At 39.4% G+C, this 21,800-nt stretch overlaps 1 long non-coding RNA gene across 1 annotated transcript; it reads left to right on the forward strand.

Moving 5' to 3' along the window:
• The first annotated feature begins 488 nt into the window (after nt 1-488).
• LOC112623854 lies at nt 489-14,422 on the forward strand. Its single transcript, XR_003119219.1, has 3 exons — nt 489-597; nt 6,026-6,225; nt 14,157-14,422. It is a non-coding gene; the product is annotated as an uncharacterized LOC112623854 (long non-coding RNA).
• The last annotated feature ends 7,378 nt before the right edge of the window (nt 14,423-21,800 follow it).

The following is a 21,800-nucleotide window of genomic DNA, read 5'->3' on the forward strand; positions in this document are numbered from 1 at the left end:
TAAAATAGTATTTTCACACTGTGAGTTGGGGCCATTCGTAGGACATAAAGTCAGTTTAGCCAGTTGCAACAGGCAATGTTTGGAAAGGAAAGAGGATAAGATAAGGGATAAGGTAGGGAATAGGTTGGGATGGGATGGGATGGGATGGGATGGGATGGGATGGGATGGGATGTGACGAAACATAGGACAAGATAGGTTAGGACAGGACAGGATAGAAAATACCACACTGTTTCATTTTTTTTTTTTTTAATTGGTGTTCACAGAAGCCAGCATTCATTGATGTTTTTACAACTTCCCCAGGTCCACCAAGCTTCTTGATCTCACTTCTTCTAGAAGAAAACCCAGCCAAGGTGGCACAAGCTGTAGACATTGCCACCCAGGCACAGCTCCACAGTCCATTGTATAGGATGTTGGCAGTTGTCCTGCCCTTTAAGTGCACTGTGAGGTTATCGTCCACCTCAGTTCGTCAGGAGAGACCTAGTGTGGGTGTAGGGGTGCCTGATGAGAAAGGGGTGCTGGTTCTCCCTTACATCATATGCCCTGCCTGTCCCAGCCGGGCTCTGACTCAGCCAGCAGACTGGAGTCCTATTCTGCATGGTATATTCTTTCCTGAGACTTTTCTTTCAATTAGGGGGGGGTGTGTGTGTGTATGTGTGTCTTTCTGTTTTTGTGTGTGCATGTGTGTGTCTTAAAATATAGTTCTATGTATTGTGTCTAGAAAAATGTTTGATAAACACTGGATTAAATGATCTCTCAGATTTCCTCTAGCTCTTGTCATGTGGAATTTGGTAAACTATACAGACACCATTCTGATCAGCCTACACTCTGGGTGGGTCCATTCCATAACTCATACACTACACTAATGAATATGAATCTATTTTTATGTGACTTGAGGCCATTGAAATTTTGTGTATGTTTATGTTCATGTATTAATGTGCAAGTGTATTTGTGTTTTTATCTCACCTAATACAGGACCGAGCCACATTGCCAGCACTGAAGTACAATGTGACTGACTACAGCAAAACAAAAATGCAGTAGAGATCAATGGCCTTCAACCCCGAAGAAATTAGTTTCTAGAGAAGTTTGGGGCTATACTTCAGTGCCTAGGGCTATGTTTGCTTGATGTACAGAAGGAATAAGTGAGGGGACATACATGTATTGCTGTACTCTAGTATCCATAAAGAATGCTCCTTTGGGAATATGCCAGTGTGAAAGTAGTTGTTTATAGAACTGAGCTACATGGTCTTGTGACTTGAAAACACTTGAAACAAGAGTATAACTGCTACATAATCATTTCAAAATTCCTGTTTACTCACTGTTTTATTCCTTGGGCATAGCACTGTGCCCAGGACACAGTAGACATAATAAGATATCTGTTGGAGTCTTATGTGACTTTGCTAACCTGGGAGGAATCTTCTATTTCATTAGATTGGACCTTGGTTCTTTCTAATTAATTAAGGTCAGGAAGGACTATGATATCCACCCCATTAGCCAGAATCTAGTCACATAGCACCAACCTAACATAAGGAGGTTCATATCAATGAAATAAACATGGGTATTTAGTGAGTACTAATATTCTCTGTTAATATGATCACTCCCTCCCTTCTTGAAACACTTTATTAACTTAGCTTTCAGAAAACAGTACTCTCTTGGTTTTCCTTTGATCTCATTGGCATGTCCTTCTAGGTATCCTTTCTGAGTCCTTTCCTTTCACTTCTGTTCCTTTGCTCAATATGAAGCTCAGTGACTTCATGTTGGTAGCTTGAAATCATTCACAGTGGGAGTATTTACACCATGGAAATTGGCAAATGCCACAAATTAGGGCTTTGTCTTCAGAGAGCCAATTGTTATACATTTACCGGCTCACTACTGGCTCTATTTCTATTTTTAATTGTTCTGTTTGAAATTCTATTATGCATATTTAACTTAACAAAGTCTAAAAATTAAAAATGTCTTGAACCCCTTGTGAATGATACAGACCTTTAAAGTAACTGGTTTTCCTCCACTGAAATTATAAACTTGTCCAATATTTTAGCTCTGTGTATTTTATAGCACCATAAAATATATGGTGTTATTTTACTTTACACAATATTTACGTTTCTGTTTATCATTTACATTCTCACTATTTTTGTGTCTAGACCATCCTTCTGAGATCAGTCTCTTTTTTCTTAAAATGTAGTCTTCATGAGTTCCTGTAGAGTGGATTCTTTGGTAGTAAATTCCCTTGAATTTTTGTAAGTTCTCTTGCATCTGTAAAAGACTGTATTTTGCCCTCATTCTTCAAAGATGTTTTTGTGTTTTTTTTGTGGGAGGAGGAGAAGAGGAGTACAGGTTGACAGTTATCTGTCAGCATTTTTAAAACATTATTCCACAGTCTTCTGGCTCCCATTTTTCACTGTGGAGAACACTGCTGTCATTATAATTGTTGTTCCTGGGCAGGTGATCTACCCTTTCCCTCGGGTTACTTTCTGTATTTTCTCCTTGTCTTAATATTCTGAAAATGTATTATGATGCTTTTAAGACGGATTTCTTTTTCTTTATCCTGCTGGAGCTCTGTTGTGCTCTTTGAAAGTGTGTTGTCATAATTTTTATTAGTTTTGGAAAATTAATACTTGCTACTTTGTTATATATTGCCTCTCCTCCATTCTCTCAAATCTCTTTTTTCAAATTCTTATTGAACATATGTAAGACCTTCTATTTTTACCTTCTATATCTTTCAACGTTGATACCACATTTCATTTCATCATCTCTGCAACATTCTAGATAGATTTTTCAGATTATTTTTTCAGCTCATTTACTTTCCTTAATTTTGTTTAATCTGTTATTTTTACCCATCCATTAAGTTTTTTTGAATTACAACACTTACAATTGTTTATTTCTAGAAGTCCAGCTTTTTAAAATTACCATATTTGCTTGTCTTTTGTTGTTTGTTCATCTTTCAGTTGCATCCTTTATTTTGTTAAATGTTTCAAACTTAGCAGTTCATAGAGGTTCAAATCTATTGTTTATTCTTTCCATTGACTGTCCTTCACATGGCCTACTTTCTAGTGTATTTAGTAATTTCTGTATATGAATTCATATTTTGATATTTTTCTGTGAAAGTCCTACAGCCTTAACTTGGGGAAGCATTCCTCCAGCGAAAGTTTTCTTCTGTCCCTGCTGGTGATCAGTGGGCACTTATAACCCAGATCTACTTCAGTCTTCCAGAAGAGTTTAACCAAAGACCCGGTTCAACTTCCTCTCACTAATATTTCCAGTGCTTAGTATCTCCATAACAGTGTCGCTGTAGTAACACAGCCTCAAAGTTATCAGAATTCATCCCTCCAGCCTACCTGCAGGATCTGGTACACCCCCTACTGCTCTGACACCCAGCTACTCCAGCTCTCCTATTGTTCTGGCCCCATTCTCTCACCTCTGCAGCCTTGATCGCAGCCACCCATGCTCAGCCCAACCCCACTTGAGGCTATTGGCTGCCCTGAACCAAACATAGGTGTGCTCAGGCCACGTGTTTCAGGGCAGGCAAACAAAGTACAACACAAGGAAAAATGCATTGAATTGGACAAAGAGCAACTCCCTCTGCCTAAAATATTCTCCATCCCCACTCCTCTACCTGGAAAGCACTCAGCTGTCCTTTAAAATTTAACTTAAACATCATTTCTAGGAGGCCTCTGATAACCATGTCCTACTTATGCCCCTACTTACCCCAAATGGATTTAAGACTGACTCCCTCCTTGCTCCTAAGTAACTTCTTCTTTTTATTTAATTATTTCTAATTCTTGGAAATAGTAAAAAAATATGCCTAAATACTAATAACAAATTTTTGATACTGCTCTCATGTGCAACAAAACTACCAACATTATATTAAAAAGCAATAATCGAGAATGTTTATTTCTGATCAATTTGTTATTTCACTGAATATCCACTCAATTTTTTTTATGATAACAAGACTTTTTTCCAGGTTTATTGAGATATAATTGACAAATAGAAATTGTATATATTTAAGTTGCATAACTTGATGTTGTTATATATATATATATATATATATATGCATTGTGAAATGGTAAATGATGACAAGAATCAAACTAGTTTGTTTTATTTTCAACAAAATTGTTTTTAAACCAATTATCACTTATTCCTTTGTGAGACCACAAGATCCTACATGTGTTTTCATATAGCCCTGCCAAACTTTTATTTCTGTACTTGTATCCTAGACTACTAAACTGTCGATTTCTTGGAGGTAGTAACCACTTACCTTTATCCCTAGCAGACAGTAGATTGCCTCATATTTATTATTCACTTGATATGATTAAAGTAATGGATGAAGAGAAACCAGAATAATATTGATGCCTTTCAGTCTAAGTAAAGTATGCTAGCTTCTGCCTTTGTAAGCAAGTAGGTATATGTTTTGTACATAACTGTTTATGTTTTTTTAAAATTGGGTGCATCTGTTAATACTGGATAATTGTTTGTGTAAAAAGCTCTTTGGTCTGTTGCAAAAATCATGATCATGAAATCTAGAACCATGATTGCATAGCTCACAGTTTTTATAAAAGAGAACACTCAAGGAAAAAAATGTTGGTTTCTACTTCATTCTGTTTGCCCTCTCTGGAATCACATTCCACCTAATTATTTATTACATAAATATGTAGAATTGTCCACACACTGGGACTTGGTGAGATGAATCTAAGGATGACTTGTCAAACTCCTAAAAGAGATCAAAACGAATTCCAAAACTGAAGATTTATCAGATATCACTTGTTTTGCCAGATATTCCTTAATTCTTTTATCACTCAGTGTTCTTAAACAGATGCTTTTTTTGAGGGAAGAGAGAGCAGAGGCTGTAATTTTCCCACAATTTACTTCAATAAATATTTACTGAATTGAATATCAGTCTTTATTCATGCTGATTCTGTTGATCTACTTCATGAAACAACTTACATGTTCTATTAAAAGCAATTAAAAGTTGAACATAACAAATAGGGCCCTACAAATATTGGCTGTCACATCCAAAAGTGATAGATTTAGATTGCTGATTCTACAAAGATCCTATATTTGATGTCAACATCTTAGCAAGCATGGCCAATGACGATGTTTAGTGTATTTCTTTAAAAAGTTTGTAATCCTTTCTAGATTGAAATGCCCAAATCATTGAGCAAAAGAGACTAAATTTCATTATCATTGATCCTATTAGAAAAATAAGTAAGTTGGTCCAGTAAATTTTGAAATCAAAACTAGAGCAACCTTAGATTGTGTGCTAATGTTAGCAAAAATAACAGAATGTGCAGATTCAAATCCATGTGGGATGCAGTAGCCAAAGGTTTTTGAATTCATTAGTTTTCCATTTTGATGGTATATAGTAGGAAGCAGACTAGTAGGTAAAGTAGTGAGACAGATCTGCTGAGATCTCATGGGCATGTCTTCTTTCCTGGGGATTCCCAAATAGAGTCAGCAAGAAAGGATGAGGGGTGCTAAGGGAGCTACCTGTCAGATTGTTCTGTGCATTTTTATTCTATAATATTTCTGCTGGACCCCAAGAAAATACGACCATGGGACGTGCAAGAAAGATTGCTAACAATGTGTCTTATCTTCACTTTCCTTGTTTAATAATTATCTTTAGGATATAAACAATCCTAGACAGTATTTTAAGTGCACTCCATATTTTAAAGGCGCAAATAAAAATTGAGTGCAAATGAATAACCCTTTTATAATGAAGACACAATGATTTTAAATACAATAGTTTCCATACTATTTACTGTATACTTGATATAATGGCAACTTTGCCCCCTAACTCTGCCAAATAGCCTAGAGAACTTCATTGTCAATTTTTATGTCTAATGCCACCCAAACTTTTTAATAGAAATCCCACTGGTCAGTGTGTATACTTCAAGTGGTGATTCTGTGCTATGTAAGCTATGTAAGTGCTGATTATGTGCCAGGCACCATTACAAGTGATTTACATTTATGAGATGATTTAACCTTACAAAATCTCTATGAAGTAGGTACTATTATTATCCTCTTTTTACAGATAAGGAAACTGAGGCTTAGAGAAGTTATGAAACTGCCCAAGGTTTCACAGCTGAAATGTATAAGGTCCTGGACTTGCAAATTTGGCACAAAGTTCTTCTAATAAGGAGGCCATAAAATAACCAAATGATTTTTTATGTGCCTATAGAACCAAAAGAACTATTTCAGAATGTCAGCTGAAATGCATGATATTTCAGATAGGTAAGAAAGTCAAAGCTCAGGAGAATCAAAGTTCTGTGGACTATCAACTTTCCTCAATTTTCCTTCTCTTCTAGGGACTTCTTTACTCCTAGAATAGAAAAGCTTGGAGAATCCGTAGGAAGTTAAAGACAAAGTCAATATCTCCTGTTAAAAGTCAGGGTGAAATCACATATCTTACGTATTGTTAATTCTTCCCACAGAGGTATTTTAGAATAAGTCCTGTCTGATTGCATGGTGAATAGCACCTTGTTTACCCCAATGGGAAATGAGTTGGAGCATCCAACCCTCACACCCTCAGTTTAGATTATTTCTCTTCATAAAGTCATGAGACATGTGCTATGGTTTGAGTCTGCCCCGCAGCTGTTTATATGTTGGGCTTGTCCGTTTGTTGCTAACCTCCTCTTGGTAACTTTTTTTTTTTTTTTTGGCATAAGTAGTAATTTTGTTGTTCATAGTGCAATAGCAGTTGACATAATTGCAGATATGCTTCAAGATTTTCAAGATGAATTGTTCTATTTCCATTCAATTGGACAATAGCTTCCACATTCTGGATAAAGATCTGCCTCACAATAGTTTTGTGTGAAAGGAAAGAGAAAAGAGTCAGAATAGAGATAGGAAGATTTTCAGTGTATTCAAATACCATTGAGGTATGGTGTGTATGTAAATATATATGTGTGTGTGTGTATATATGTATGTATACATACATGTACTAAATTTGCATTTAACTAAATACAATCACTGTAATTTCTATCATTATATTGTCTCGTCCCCTTCTTTCCTCAACTAGTATAAAATACTTGATATCCATGAGGTTGACTGGAAAGGGAAGGCTATGGTTGACAACACATATTCATTCACCTTCATAAGTTGGGGACTTACTCTATTGAATAATCAATTTTGGAAAATAATAGTACAAGAATCAGCACATAGGCAACAAGTGTGAAAAATGCCTAGTAATAGCCTGTGCTGCAGAATTTCTGTCTTGGCCAAAATTTATAATCAAAATGAAGAAGCCATAAAATAAGAAATATTTTTGGATCTCAAACATAGATCATGAGGGAGAAAGGAAGAGCAAGCAGTCTTTAGACAAGACAAAAAGTAATGAAAAAGTATCTCTAGTTCAACAGTATTTGGGGGAGTTAAGCTTGGGAAACATTTCTGATGGACTAGCATTTGGGATGCCAAGCAATCAGCAAGGCGTAATCTGGGAAGGCCGTTTCACCCTTCATTCCATTGGAGGCAAAATCGTGTTGATGTATAAATGTACCTTCTGGTTTCCAATTGTTCTCACTCAGCAATGAGGCATGAAGCCTGAGAAACCACAGATATTTGGATCTAAGAAGGTATTTTATTTCCCCTCTCCAGAGTGGAAAATACACAAGGGCACTTTATCTCAATCCTGTGAGTTCTCATAAACCTATAACCCTCTTCCCCTGAGCTTCATGCTCTTTAACTTGATCTGTACATAATTCTGTTACCTAAAGTGCCCCTGGTATACACATCCTAGACCAGGTGGAAGATGGGGTCTCTTTCTTCCTCACACATTTCACACCTTGCCCTTCTAGCCTTTCAGTGCCAGAAACAGATTATCTTAAAGTGAAGCAGTAGCATATTTGGACTTCAGCCTCCATATGCTTTAATTTTCTTATTGAAAATGAGAAAAATGGTTCTTCCCTTGCCACACACACACACACACTCCACGCACCCTTTTTTCCCCCAAATCTCCACATCATCTGAATTCCTTAATTCCCAAGACTGAATCAATCCCAATATCTTCTATCAGGGAAAAAAGCGAGACAGAGCAATGAATTCAGGGCTTCCCGGAGTGGTTTTTACTTTCCCAAATCCTTAGAGACTTCGCTCTACAATTTTTTCCTCAGCTGTACTTGGAAGCTATAACAGATCCAGAGGCCATTTTAGAACCTCATTTATATTGTCCTGACACTTAGGAATCCAGTTTCTGTTATAGGGATGTCATCAAAGTTGGTGGGCTCAAAATATGACCTACTTTTTAAAACCCATCTGTTAGGAGCCTATAGATTTTCTTGGTTTGTTTCTGACTGTCTACAGAAAGGGCAACAGCAACATTCTCACTTTCCAAGCCTACCTCCCAAATAGCAATAAACTAAACACCATGAAGGAGCTGAATGCCTTTCAAATATGCAGCAGGCACAAAGCAAACAAATAAACAACAGTCATATTCCTTAATCTGGAGAAAAAATGATGAGAGCAGGAAGTACTGTTCAGGTTAATTTATGCACATCTAGGCTATTTTAATTTAAAAACTTACTCTGGACCAAACAGAACCAGTTAGCTTGCCACACCTTTGCCACTGTGGGGTCACGATGTTACAATTCTCTATAACAATGAGTCTCCTAATACCACACATCTAACAAAGAGGGATTTGGGAATTCCAAGTTGAAGCTGATGAATTATTTAACATAAATCACTATTACCCATGGATTGGTGAGTTGATCTTCAATGTACCCTTTCCATTGATTTTATGCTAGCTAGATGGCTAAACATACATACACACGCACGCACGCACTCAATGAAATCTCTAAATTTCCCCCAAGGTCTATCATTCCTGGATTAGAATAAAGCCACAAATAGGGATGGTGGAAAAAGAGAGAGAAAGAAGGGAGGGAGGAAGAAGGAGGGAGGGGAATGGTCAGGAACAGGGAAAGTGGAAAAGAAGAATAGGACATTCATATATACTGGCTATTCAGCTAAATTGTTTATCTACCTAAAATACACATTGCACATTTTTTATCATTTCATTTTACATCATGGTGACCCCGACCAAATTTTGGTTACTAAGTTACTGACTCAGAAGTACATCGTAATATGATTGAGGATCCTATTTTAGAGTCTTTTAATTAAAGCCCAGCTTCCTCATGTTCATGCCTCCCATCTCCAGTTCTGTAAAGAATCTTCTTTCTCTATTACTGACCCTGCACTTCACTCTACTCTTGCCAGTTTTATGCTCAAAACCTGTCAGTGGCTCTGCCTGGTCCACTGGAAAAGTTCTGAGTTCATAGCCTCATATACAAGGCCTTCTGCCTTCTGACTCAAAGCTTCAATTTTAAACTTATATTTACTATGCCTTGATTTGAATGCTCACAAAAATAGCTCTCCCACTTCTAGAATTATATCTATAATTTAAGTGAGAAGAATAAAACAAGAGAGGAATAAGAAGTAAAATGTAGACTCTGTAGTAGGAAAGCAAACATTTTTCAACAAATCCCTAAAACACACGAATTTATATCTTATTGGCCTGAAGTGTTCATATAGTTACAAATAGCTACAAGGAAGTCTGGGAACAAATAATTCCCCAGAGAAAACTGAGGTTCTGATAGTAAGGAAGAAAGGAAGAATGGTTATTGGGTAAACAATCTGCAATGTGTATCCAAAAGCCCAAAGCCAGTAGTGGAAGGAGGTTACAAGATATTTTGGTAACAGAAATTATACAAATACATATGCTGTGCAGGGCTAAGCTCTACATAGTAGCCTATGAATTTAGACAGGTTTTTGTTATAACAAATCAACTCTAGGCAGATGGGATATAAAATATCCCAAATTATTACATCCATATATAAATATTTTTATAATTCCTTTGCTCTCATTTCTGAGTTCTGAGACCAAGTCATGAGTTGCTAACAAACAGAATGTGGTACAAAACATCAGTTATTATAACACTGACAACTCAACTATTCTTTTGAATTAAAAGATCTTAGTCCTGGGATAATAATAAATATGAAAATTATCCAATATTTTAGCAACCAGCTTGAGCACAGGCACATTAAGGTGGCTGATATTTTTGTGCTGAATCAAGCAAAAATTACATAAATATTTACACAACCTTATAGCCGGAAGGGAATGGATCATGATTAAAATAAATCAGTCTCTTGACCAGATGTGGTGGCTCACGCCTGTAATCTCAACATTTTGGGAGGCCGAGGAGATCAGATCACCTGAGGTCAGGAGTTCGAGACCAGCCTGGCCAATATGGTGAAGCCCCATCTCTACTAAAAAAAATAATAATAATACAAAATTTACCTGGGCATGATGGTGGGTTCATGTAATCCCAGCTACTAGGGAGGCTGAGGCAGGAGAATTGCTTGAACCTGGAAGGTGGAGGTTGCAGTGACCCGATATTGTGTCACCACACTCCAGCCTAGGTGATAGTGTGAGACTCTGTCTCAAAAAAAAAAAAAAAAAAATTTCCTCTACATGAGAATTTGCACTAAAATTGAAAATAAATGAAAGTATGAAAGTATGATGTGTATTCTTTCACTGTATAGACATGCAAGTATGTCAGTTACTTTAAGATAGGTGAAGTCTAGAAGTGAGGATGGGCAGGAGTAATTATCTTTGTGATCTAGCCTGTAAGCCTGTAGTGAGTCACATTCTTTATGTCTAAGAACTGTGACTGGTACATAATGCTGAACTGTTGGCTGGAAAATAAAATGAAGTTTTATCATAACCACATTGAACTATGGTGGAAGTATTCCTTAAAGGAACCAAGGAGAAGTCACTTCCGGGCTTTGCACCAATAGAGAAACTTGCTATCCTTCTTCCACTATGTTACCACTGTCTGCTGATTTCAGCTGGTCTTCTCTCTTTTTGATACTCTTATTTTTGGCTTCCATACTATCTTTGCTTTTAAAATGTAAGCTCCCAGAGGTCTGTGTTCTTTGCTTTAATTTTAACAAGCTTCTTTAACAGCAACAAAGTGTTCTATGCCCAAATCTGAAAAAGCCCAGGCACAGTCCAAGAACTCAGCCTTCCAAGGTATACTTTGCAACTGACTTGCTGTGTTGGCACCAGGCAATTCATATCCCTCCTTCCATTCATTCATTGCTGAATAGTAATAATAGTCATCCTTACTTACAGCAGTGTTTCCTTTGTCATTAAATATTTACTAAGCATCCACTGCATGACACAAACTTGGAGCTACACAGGCTAAACCAGCCAGATGCTGTCCTTGGCTTCAGAGAGCTTTTATGATACAAAAGACAGGCGGAGGCTGGGCACATAAGTACAGGTTAAGAGTATGCAAACTTGTGTGTATATGCATGTGTGTGTGTGCCAAAGAACAAAGGATTGAATCACAGCCATTTGCTATTTTTTTTAACTACATGTGTTAGCCTTAATTTTAGGTTATCTTTGGCCATGTGTAAACGGAAATATATTTGAACTTCAAAAGCATTGAACTTCACACTAGAGAGTAACCAGATTCTGCCTCTTTTTCTGTTTTCACAAAGGGCATTCACTAGCATGTACCTAAAGGTACTGACATAGCAGGTACACAGTATGACCCCACAGAAGAATAATGAGCAATCAAACATTCACAGCAACAATGAGACTGTGGCTAATGAGATCACACCATGCAATGAGATAGGTTGGTGTTACCTAAGTGCATAATACCACTACAACATTATTCTTTATGGTAGAGATCAACATAGACTGAATTGAAATGGTTATTTCTGCTACGAAAATACTATCTCTGGACAGAAGACGGCATTTAGAGAAATGGGAACCAAGAGGGTATAGAATGGAAATTATGCTGTGTTAATATGTCTCCAGCTATGAAGCCCCAGCCATTCCCATTAACCTTGTGTCAATTTGTATTATTAAGAGAAGTCAATTATGTGAGGTACATTAGAATTGTTTTTAAGCCAGCAATAGTTGGAGGTTGTCATCTGGGACCTAGCTGTGTTTCCCTTGTTTGCTTTTTCTGAAAGATGAAAATCTGCCATTTTAGCCTCAATGCCTCATAATATGTATGTTAAACTCACCACTGCCTCATTATTTATTAATGTCAATTTATTATACTTTAGTAGAGGATGGAGGCCGAAGCCACAACAGTGACAGATGTTCCAGAAGATCAGCTTATATAATGAGAAGTTGGGCCAAATCTGTTGAAAGCAGTGTTTTTTGAAAAAACACACTGACTTCAAAGAAATGAGTTGTGGCATCTGTAACATCTACAGGAGCAGCGCCAATGGAGGCTAGCGGGTCTGCAGAGGAGCAGCTCAAGTCATGCGATTATTGGAACTTGCAGCGAAATGACTGGAACAACATCTGGGCTGCAGCAAGCTGGCCAGGACATTTTAAAAGAGCTCCTGTGGTGCCTCCAACTTTGATTTTACAGAGCTGCGGGGAAAGAAACAGGCCGTGTTCAAGAGCTCATGTGTTTTGCCTCACATGTTTTGTCCTCGGTCACTGTGAAGGGCCTCATTCAGCTGGGGACCCTGAGGCACACTCTTGGGCAGTCATTCTCTGTCTACTCTGCTAGCTCTGTAGGTTTGCGCTAGGGTCTGGACAGGCAATCCCTGCAAAGGGTATAAAATAAGAAATACCTTGCACTAATTCTTGAAATTTACGCTTATTCTTTCTCAGCAAGAAATTCTCAAAGGATGCATTTGTGCAAGATCAGTTAGTTGGGTTTGGATAATATGCCAGTTGGAAACTAAATAGGATGTGTATGTGTGTGTACATCTGTGTGTGTGCGTGTGTGTGTGTATGTGTGGTGAGGGGGTGAGGAAATTATATTCTACAACTGAGAATGAAGAATATCCATTCCCAGTACCCCAGTATGATTCTCAGTATCATAGTATCACAGTGTTTAAAAACACCTTTTCCCTGTCCTCTCTAGAATATTCAAATATTTAACAAATATTATTGTGAAACTACCGTGTGTATGACATATAGTAGAGAGGATCCTGGACAGAGAGCACCTGGGACTGAATCCCAGCCTTGTAGCTCACCAGTTTCATGAACTTCTACTACTGAGATGCTTTGCAAAACATTTATAAGGTGCTTTGGAAACTCTGAAGTTCCATAACATAGCGCAGGAGGTGGGACAGCAGAGTGATGAAAAGCATGGTCCCTGGAGTCAGAATCCTTGGGTGCAAATCTTGACTTTGACACTTACAGGCTGAGTGACTTTGGTCACATTATTTAATCTCTCTTTATTACTCAGTGTCCACGTCTATAAGATGGGGTGATAATAATAGCATATATTACAGAGGCTTGTTTTTAGGAGCAAATGTGTTAATATATAAGATATTTTTAAAATTTTACTTGGCACATACAAACCATTAAGTATTTGATCCTTTAAAACTCTCTCTCTCTCTCCTGCCCCCATCCCTTCCCCCAAAGCCCATAGTGGTACATGTGTCAGAGCCCTTAGTGGAGGTCTTAGTCAACTCAAACCTCAGATCAGATGTAGGAAGGGATATGGGAAAAGAAATGATCGAAACCAATAAGGAGAATGAGAAAACTCTCAGTTCTTTCTCTTTTCTCATTTCTAGTCACAGACGCTCAATGGCATTTGCAAATGCCTACCCAAATATGCCAACAGCAAAACGAATTTAAAAATAGCTTAAATATGATTATAATCTTCATAAGATACTGCATTTAATGCAATCTCCAAAAGTGACACTCATCCTGGTAGGACATTTTAGGTTCAAGTGCTTCAAGAGCTAACAGAATCATCCCAATGTGGAGGCCCCATAAATGATCACTTTGGGAAAAGCATTTTTTTCCCTTTTATAAACTCAGTAACAGCAGAAACAGATCATAGTGTCGAGAAGCCACAGTGATAATCTTTCGTATCCAACCATTTTCACTTCAGGATGAAAGACGGTGTTGGGACCTAGCAGATTTTTCTTGAAGTTTATGATGAGTCAACTACACAGACAAGAAGTCCAGCCTCCTCTTTGATATCTCCCTTTTTCCCTTATCTAAGCCAACTCAGTGTTACTTTTTATTGGATTTCCATTACCTCAGTGTTCTTCATGGAGCCTCAGTTCCTGTAACTGTTACAGCTGATGGTAGTTTAGTACTTTGAACATAATTAATTAAATCACTGCATCACGCAGGCCAGACATATTTCCATCAAAAGTTGTTATCTTGTCTTCCAGCTTAGAAACCTTGGCATAGTGCCTTCTCGGAAAGCCTGGATTGCATCTAAAACCATGTGGCAGAGGGAGAAACCAGAGACAGGCCATCCTGAGAAGACTCAGGCTGGGATGAAAGCTCTGCTCTCCAGGGACAAAGTGGCAGGGGACCAGTCATGCTCAGAGATACTCCACTGGCCTGTGAACATTATTCTGAGCAATTTCACTTGCTTCCACACCACCTGCCCCCAAACACTTCTATTATAGTGGCAAATAAATCTGATACCCAACTTCAACCGCACTTTCTTTCCAAAATATATGTAACACTAATACGCCTGGTGTATTTACTGCTTATTATTAACCAATAATCATTTCCATGGAGTATGAAATAAATTTCTCTTTTCTCCAATAATCCCCTAAAGGTTGTCTTTATATGAGAACATTTCCTAAGTCACAACCGTTAACCATCTATAAAGAAAGACTCGTTTTTTCCTTTGACTGATGAAGTACTATATGACTGCTACAATGGATAGAAGGAAAGAAGTAAAGGGTAGTAGCACTTACTAAACACCTATTATATATCAGTCCTATTCTGTGACTTCAAAGATCTTACGTTCATATTGTTAATCTAAGGCTGACAAGCTCATAGTAGTGGCTACCACTTTTAAAGCACTTTCCAATGATCCTGCATTCCATCTCTATGTACTTCTCTTTTCAGTCCTTACTTTTTAAAGAAAAGATACCCTTTCACTTCCAAGTTCCACACAGGTACCAGATATCCCAATGCTCCTACTTCTCATTTTTCCAATAATTCCTAAGTAAGACTGCATTTGCTAAAGTAATAGCATTACATTCCCCAGTCATAGAGCTATTTCTCTGACTGATGCTTCAGAACTATGCTGTCCAGCATGGTAGCCACCAGACACATGGCTACTGAGCACTTGAAGTGTGGCTAATGTAGCTGCAGAACTAGAGTTTTTTAATTTCACTCAATCTTAATTAACATAAGTTTAAATTTTAAACCAAAAGCAATGTAAATTCACTCAATCTTAATTAACATAAGTTTAAATTTTAAACCAAAAGCAATGTAAAAAGTGAAAATTCACTTACTGTTAGTGTAAAATAGAAACTGGAGCTCAAAAACTAAGTACAAAAACAGTAAAATCTTACAGAAGTAAGTTTAATGTGGCCAGTAGAAAATTTTAAATGACATATGTGGCTCATCTTCTATTTCTATTGGGCAATAATGTTCCAGAAAGAGAATTATAAAGAGAATAAAAAGAGTGTTCTCCACACCTGGAATGCAGAGGGTGAAGAATAGAGGGGGAAATAATGAAAAAAATACTAATTTAACCCAGCTAACTACATGAAATAAAAATAATTTTATGTGAGACTAAATCATGGACTCATTATTTCCCATAGGGTTGATTTTCCATTCCATGTTCCTCATTAAATTTGACCTTGAGAAATCCTTCGCTGGCCACTTCTGGGTGGTAAGCTTGCCTTGTGTGATGCTGACTACTCAATGTCTGGACACAACTCAGCCCTCTATCCTTTAGTAATCCAGTAGAAGATTATAGAAGTTATAATTTTATTCATTCATTCATTCATTCGTTCGTTCATTCATTTATGTCTACATGATCTGAGATCCATGTTTTTGGATAGCACAATTTGGCGTGCAACCATAATAAATAAATTGAGTTTCAAACATTTTTAAAAGTACTTACATGGTATACTAAACACACAGCTTACAGCAATGGCATTAAATGTCCCCTATGTGATATTTTTGGGGGGGCTTAATGAAATGAAAGGATTACAGAAAATGTTTTTGTCAAAATGATTCTGTAAAGTGAGACTGTAGATCAAAGTTCACCACTGTCAAATATACAACTTGAGAACAAACTAAAGTGCTGCTATTAATCATGGTTTCTGGGGATTTGATGACACAGATTAAACTGCTGTAAAGAATACTGCTGTGCATCATGTTCTTGCAACTGTCATCAGCACTTCTGCCAAGTGTCCACAGATCATGAAGAAAAGCTGCTTAGCCTCTACTGGAGGTATCTCTCTCACTGAGCTTAGTCAAGAATATGAATAGCAGGTTTAAGTTCATGACAATACCTCAAAGATACTGTATCTGCAAAGCCACTGTTTTCTTAGGGAAGAAAAGGCTTGATGAGTTTGAGAGGCAAAGTAGAGGTGGAACATGAAGCAAGTAAACTGAGATCAGATACTACATGACTTTCGTTTCCATTTAACTTTCAAGCAGATAGACTTTCCATAAATACTCTGTAAAATATTTTAAATAATTTATAATGTGCTATATTTCAAAGGTCTGAGGCTATGGTTTTTTTTTTTTTTTTTTTTTTTTTTTTATTTTTTTTTATTTTTTGAGACAGAGTTTTGCTCTGTTGCCCAGGCTGGAGTGCAGTGGTGTTGTTACCGGGTGGGTCTTTGTTCTTAGAGCTCCCAAGATGGTGGTGGGCCACTCTCAAGATGGGGTAGCAAGCCTTTTGTTCTCTGACCTGGGGTTCTCGGCCTCATGGATTCCAAGGAATGGAACCTTGGGCCATGTGGTGAGTGTTACAGCTCTATTAGAAGCCATGGATCATGGAAGAGAACCGAGGAACCCAGCGACTAGTGTTCAGCCCAATTAGGATGAACCCAGGCACTTAGCCACGCAGGAACAATGGCGAGCCTCTAGCCCCAATGGGAGCGTCAATGGGCGCCTCACTGGATCAGAAATGCAGCAGACACCCTGCTGGATCCGGAGGGGTGGAAGTCAAGGGGGAGTCTGGAAGAACCATTTGTAGTTTTACAGCTTTGATTCTGGAAGACAAACTTAACAAGGAGGTTAAAGATGCAGGGATTGAAATGTATGGCCTGAAGTGCAGGGGCATATGGGTGTGGGTGGTGAAAGTGGGGATTCCTTTAGAAAACCTCCTATACGATGGGGCATCAATATTTCCGGAAAGACACATTCTCCATAGAAGCTCTTGGTAAGGGGAGCTACTGGTAGTACACAGCATGGAGGGGATGCAGTGAGTGTGAAAAGGGATAAGAGAACAGTAAAAAGAAAAATATGACAAGGGTGGGCCATGGGCATCTACAATTCTAGTTACTTTCCTCACGGTTGTCACTTGAAGAGCAGGCACAGATCCTCTAGAGGTTCACAGGAATAGCTAGCATTTTCTCCTAGATTTTCGGGTTCCTTTGGCAGTATCCAGGGTTTGACTTGAGTGTGACGTAGGCAAAACTCCACTCCAGCAACTTTAACTGTGGTTGGGGTAGATAAAATGACTGGGTGGGATCCTTCCCAGTATGTATCTACGGATGGAGAATTAAAGGGAAGGGATTTGACTAATACCATGTCACTAGGTGTCCTCCTCTCGGGGACAGGTTCCCTGTGATGTTTTAAGAACTTGTTGATATTTGGCTAAGGAGGTGATGTCTGCAACTAAGCTGGCTGTCTCTCCGTCAAGCATACGGTCATTGGTTAGGAAGGGCCATCCATACAGCATCTTATATGGGCACTTTTTGGGGAGAGTTATGGATTCTAAGTAAGTCTATAGGCTACAGAGCAGGTCATGTAAGGTGGGTTTCTTGGATTAGCTGTTTTAGATGTCGTTTGAGTGTTTCATTCATCTTCTCGACTTTTCCTGAGGATTGTGGCTTCCAGGCACAGTGTAAGTGACATTGTATGCCTAATGCCTGGGATACTCCCTGGATTACTGCAGCCTTGAAAGCAGGGCCATTGTCACTCTGTAAGCCTGGGGGAAGTCCAAATCTGGGAATTATTTCATGAATTAGTGCCTTTATTACCTCTTGGGCCTTTTCTGTCCTATAAGCAAAAGCCTCCACCTAACCAGTGAAAGTATCTACCCAGACTAGTAGATACCGAAATCCCTGAGGTTTGGGCATGTGGGTAAAATCTAGTTGCCAGTCTTCTCCTGGGTAATGGCCTGTTCTTTGTTCTCCTGAAAGAGCTTGGCGATAAGGCAGGGGATTATTTCTTTGGCATGCTTCACAAGCCCTATCTGCTTAATAGTTTTGAAAAGGCCCGGTCCAGTAAATAATGATTTGGCCATCTGATGGGTGCTATCAATGCCTAAGTGAAAGGTCTGGTGAAGGGTTTTAAGTAATTTCCACTGGTTAGCGGCAGACAAAAATATTTTTCCTTCTTCGGTGGCTAGCCATCCTGAGGGGAGGAAACTATGTCCTCCTGAGGTTTCCCATTCTATTTCTTCTGCTGAGTACTGGGGCTTGGTTTATCCCATACTAGGGGTCCTTCTATAAGCATTTCGAATGGAGGGTCCCGACTTGTGGTTCTTTTGGCTTCAATATCCGCTTGGCGGTTCCCTTCTATTTTCCTTTCCTTTCCTTTCTGATGACCCTGGCATTGTAAGACTGCCACCTCTTTAGGTTTCTGTACAGCCAATAATAATCTCCTAATGGCTTCCTGATGTTTGACAGGTATTCCCTCGGAAGTCAGGAATTCCCTTTCTCTCCATATTGCTGCATGGGCATGGAGGACTAGGTAAGCATACTTAGAGTTTGTATATATATTTACCCTTTTTCCTTCTCCTAATTCTAATACCTGAGTGAGGGCTATTGGTTCTGCCAGCTGAGCGCTAGTTCCTGGAGTGAGGGGATTACTTTCAAGTATTCTATTATCACTGACCACTGCATACCCCACCTTTCAAAGTCCTTTTTCTACAAAGGAGCTTCCATCAGTACACAAGCTGAGGTTGGGGTCAGTCAAGGGAACCTCTAGAAGGTCCCCTTGAGCAGCGTAGGTTTGAGCAACTACTTGTTGACAGTTATGTTCTATCTTTTCTTCATTGTCTGGAAGAAATGTGGCTGGGTTAAGAGTTGCGCAAGTGCGCAGTTGCAGCACTGGCCCTTCAAGTAATAGCGACTGATATTTAAGCAAACGGTTGTCTGACAGCCACGAGTCTCCATTAGCAGTGAGTATGCCATTCACATCATGAGATGTCCACACGGTAAGATCTCTTCCCTGTATCATTTTAACTGCTTCAGATACTAAGACTGCTACTGCTACCACTACCCATAAACAATGAGGCCAACCCTTTGCCACTACATCAATTTCCTTACTCAGATAGGCCACGGGTTGCAAGCTGGTTCCTTGGACCTGTGTAAGGACTCCTAGAGCTATTCCTGTTTTTTCTGTGAAATACAAAGAAAAGTCTTGCCCAGTTGGCAAGCTTAACACTGGGGCTTGGGTTTGGGCCTTCTTTAGGGCCTGAAAAGCTGCTTCTGCTTCAGGTGTCCATTCTGCTAAATGGGTATTGGCTTTCTGAGTTTCCTTAATTAGTGTATAAAATGGCCTGGCTATTTCGCTGTACCTGGGAATCCATATTCGGCAGAAGTCTGTTATGCCAAGGAACGCTCTTAATTGCTTCAGGGTTTTGGGATGAGGATAAGCCAGAATAGGCTGGATACATTCCTCACTGAGGGCCCTGGTGCCTTTGGATAGTTTTAGCTGTAAGTATTTATGTAAGCAGGGCTGAGCCTTTGGTTTGGAAAACTTGTAGCCACAAGTGGCAAGGAAGTTTAAAAGCACTTGGGTGGCTTGATGGCACAAGGTTTCTGAACAGGTGGCTAGAATTAAATCATCCACATACCGAAGGACACAAGTATCCAAGTATGAGAACTGGCTCAAGTCTTGGGCTAATGCCTGGCCAAATAGATGGGGGCTATCCCTGAACCCTTGGGGTAAAGTAGTCCAGGTGAGTTGAGACGTTGGGTTCGAAGGATCTTCAAAGGGAAACAAGAATTGAGAGTCAGGATGTACAGGGATGCAGAAAAAGGCATCCTTAATGTCCAGGACTGTAAACCACTCTGCTTCCTCTGGTATTTGGGAAAGCAGAGCATAAGAGTTAGGTGCAGCTGGGTACAGAGGGAAAACAGCCTCATTGATAATCCTGAGATCTTGCACTACCTCCACTGTCCATTCGGTTTCTGTACTCCTAAAATTGGAGTATTGCAGGGGCTATTGCACAGTTTTACTAGGCGTTGGGCTTTTAGGTCCTTAACAATCTTTTGGACTCCTTGTTGGGCGTCGGGTCTAAGGGGGTACTGCATTTGGTAGGGAAAGGAGGCAGAATACTTTAGTTTAATTTGAACAGGACGGGCATTCTTTGCTCATCCATATTGTCCTTCTGTTGCCCAGACTTCAAGACTAATTCCTTCCTCAAGTAGGGGACAACAAACAGATGTTCCTTCTCCTATGTTCAGGTATATAATGGCCCCTGCTTTTGCTAGACTGTCTCTCCCTAAAAAAGGAGAGTGGCTTTCAGGCATAATTAGAAAAGCATGTGAAAAGAGTAAAGTTCCCCAGTCACAATTCAGTGGCTGGGAGAAATATCTAGTGACTGCCTGTCCTAGGACCCCTCGGATAGTGACAGATCTGGAGGGCACTTGTCCGGGACAGAAGAGTTAGACTGAGAAGGCTGCACCAGTGTCCAGGAGACAGTTAACCTCCTGGACCTCAATTGTCGAGCGTACCTGGGGCTCTGTGAGGGTAATGGCATCAGCTGGCACTTGCCATGGGCACCCTCAGTCCTGCTGCTGGATCATCTGGTCAGTGGCTTCTGACTCAGAGGACCTTTTTCCCCTGGGGCAGTGGGCCTTCCAGTGATTCCCTTGACATAAGGGGCATGGACAAGGGGGGGCTTATTTCTATTTGGACAATCTTTTTTAAAGTGTCCTTGTAGACCACACTGGAAGCAAGCCCTATTAGATATTCGATTTGCCCAGCCTTTCCCTGTTCCAGAGGCTCCAAATTCCGCTTGCCTGAGGGCCATGACTAAAGCGGTGGCCTTTTTCTTATCCCGTTTGTCCCATTCTGTCTGCTCCTCCTGATCTCTATTATAAAAAACCAAGGTTCCCAAGTTCAATGGAGTTTCTAAGTTTTGCTCCGGGCCTAAGGTGGACTTTTGAAGTTTTTTCTAATGTCTGCAACTGACTGAATGATAAACTTATCCTTTAAGATTAGTTGGCCTTCCACAGAGTCAGGTGACAGAGATATGCTTCCTCAATGCCTCCCTTAGTCTCTCCAGAAAGGCAGTAGGATTTTCTTATTTTCCCTGTGTTATAGTGGACATCACTGAATAATTTATAGGCTTCTTCCTAGTTTTCCTTAGTCCTTCTAGCATGCAAGTTAGCAAATGTCTGCGGCACCAATCTCCGTGTTCTGATTCTGCAATCCAGTGAGGGTCTACACTGGGAACTGCCTGCTGGCCTATGGGTAATTGTTCTCTTTCCTCTGTTGTCATCCTATCATTGACCTGACTGAGATACCAGAGATTGCCAAACCCTCAAGCTGCAGTTATGGCAGCACTTCTCTCATTTGGAGTTAGTGTCTGATCTAGCAGTAACATATCTGTCCATGTCAGATCAAAGGATTGTCCTAACCCTTGTAAAACATCAACATAGCCATCAGGGTTATCTGAGAATTTACCTAGATCTATTTCAATTTGCTTCAAGTCTGAGAGGGAAAAATGTACATGCACTCTGACTGGGCCGAATTCACCTCCCACCACCTGGAGGGAGCATAATCGGAGAATATTGGCACTCTTGGGTCCATTGTTTACCCCTTTGTCTATCTCTTTTTGGACTGTTTGGGTTGAAGGGGGTCCTTATTAG

The sequence above is a fragment of the Theropithecus gelada genome, chromosome 4 (genome assembly GCF_003255815.1).
Source record: "Theropithecus gelada isolate Dixy chromosome 4, Tgel_1.0, whole genome shotgun sequence".
Taxonomy (NCBI): domain Eukaryota; kingdom Metazoa; phylum Chordata; class Mammalia; order Primates; family Cercopithecidae; genus Theropithecus; species Theropithecus gelada.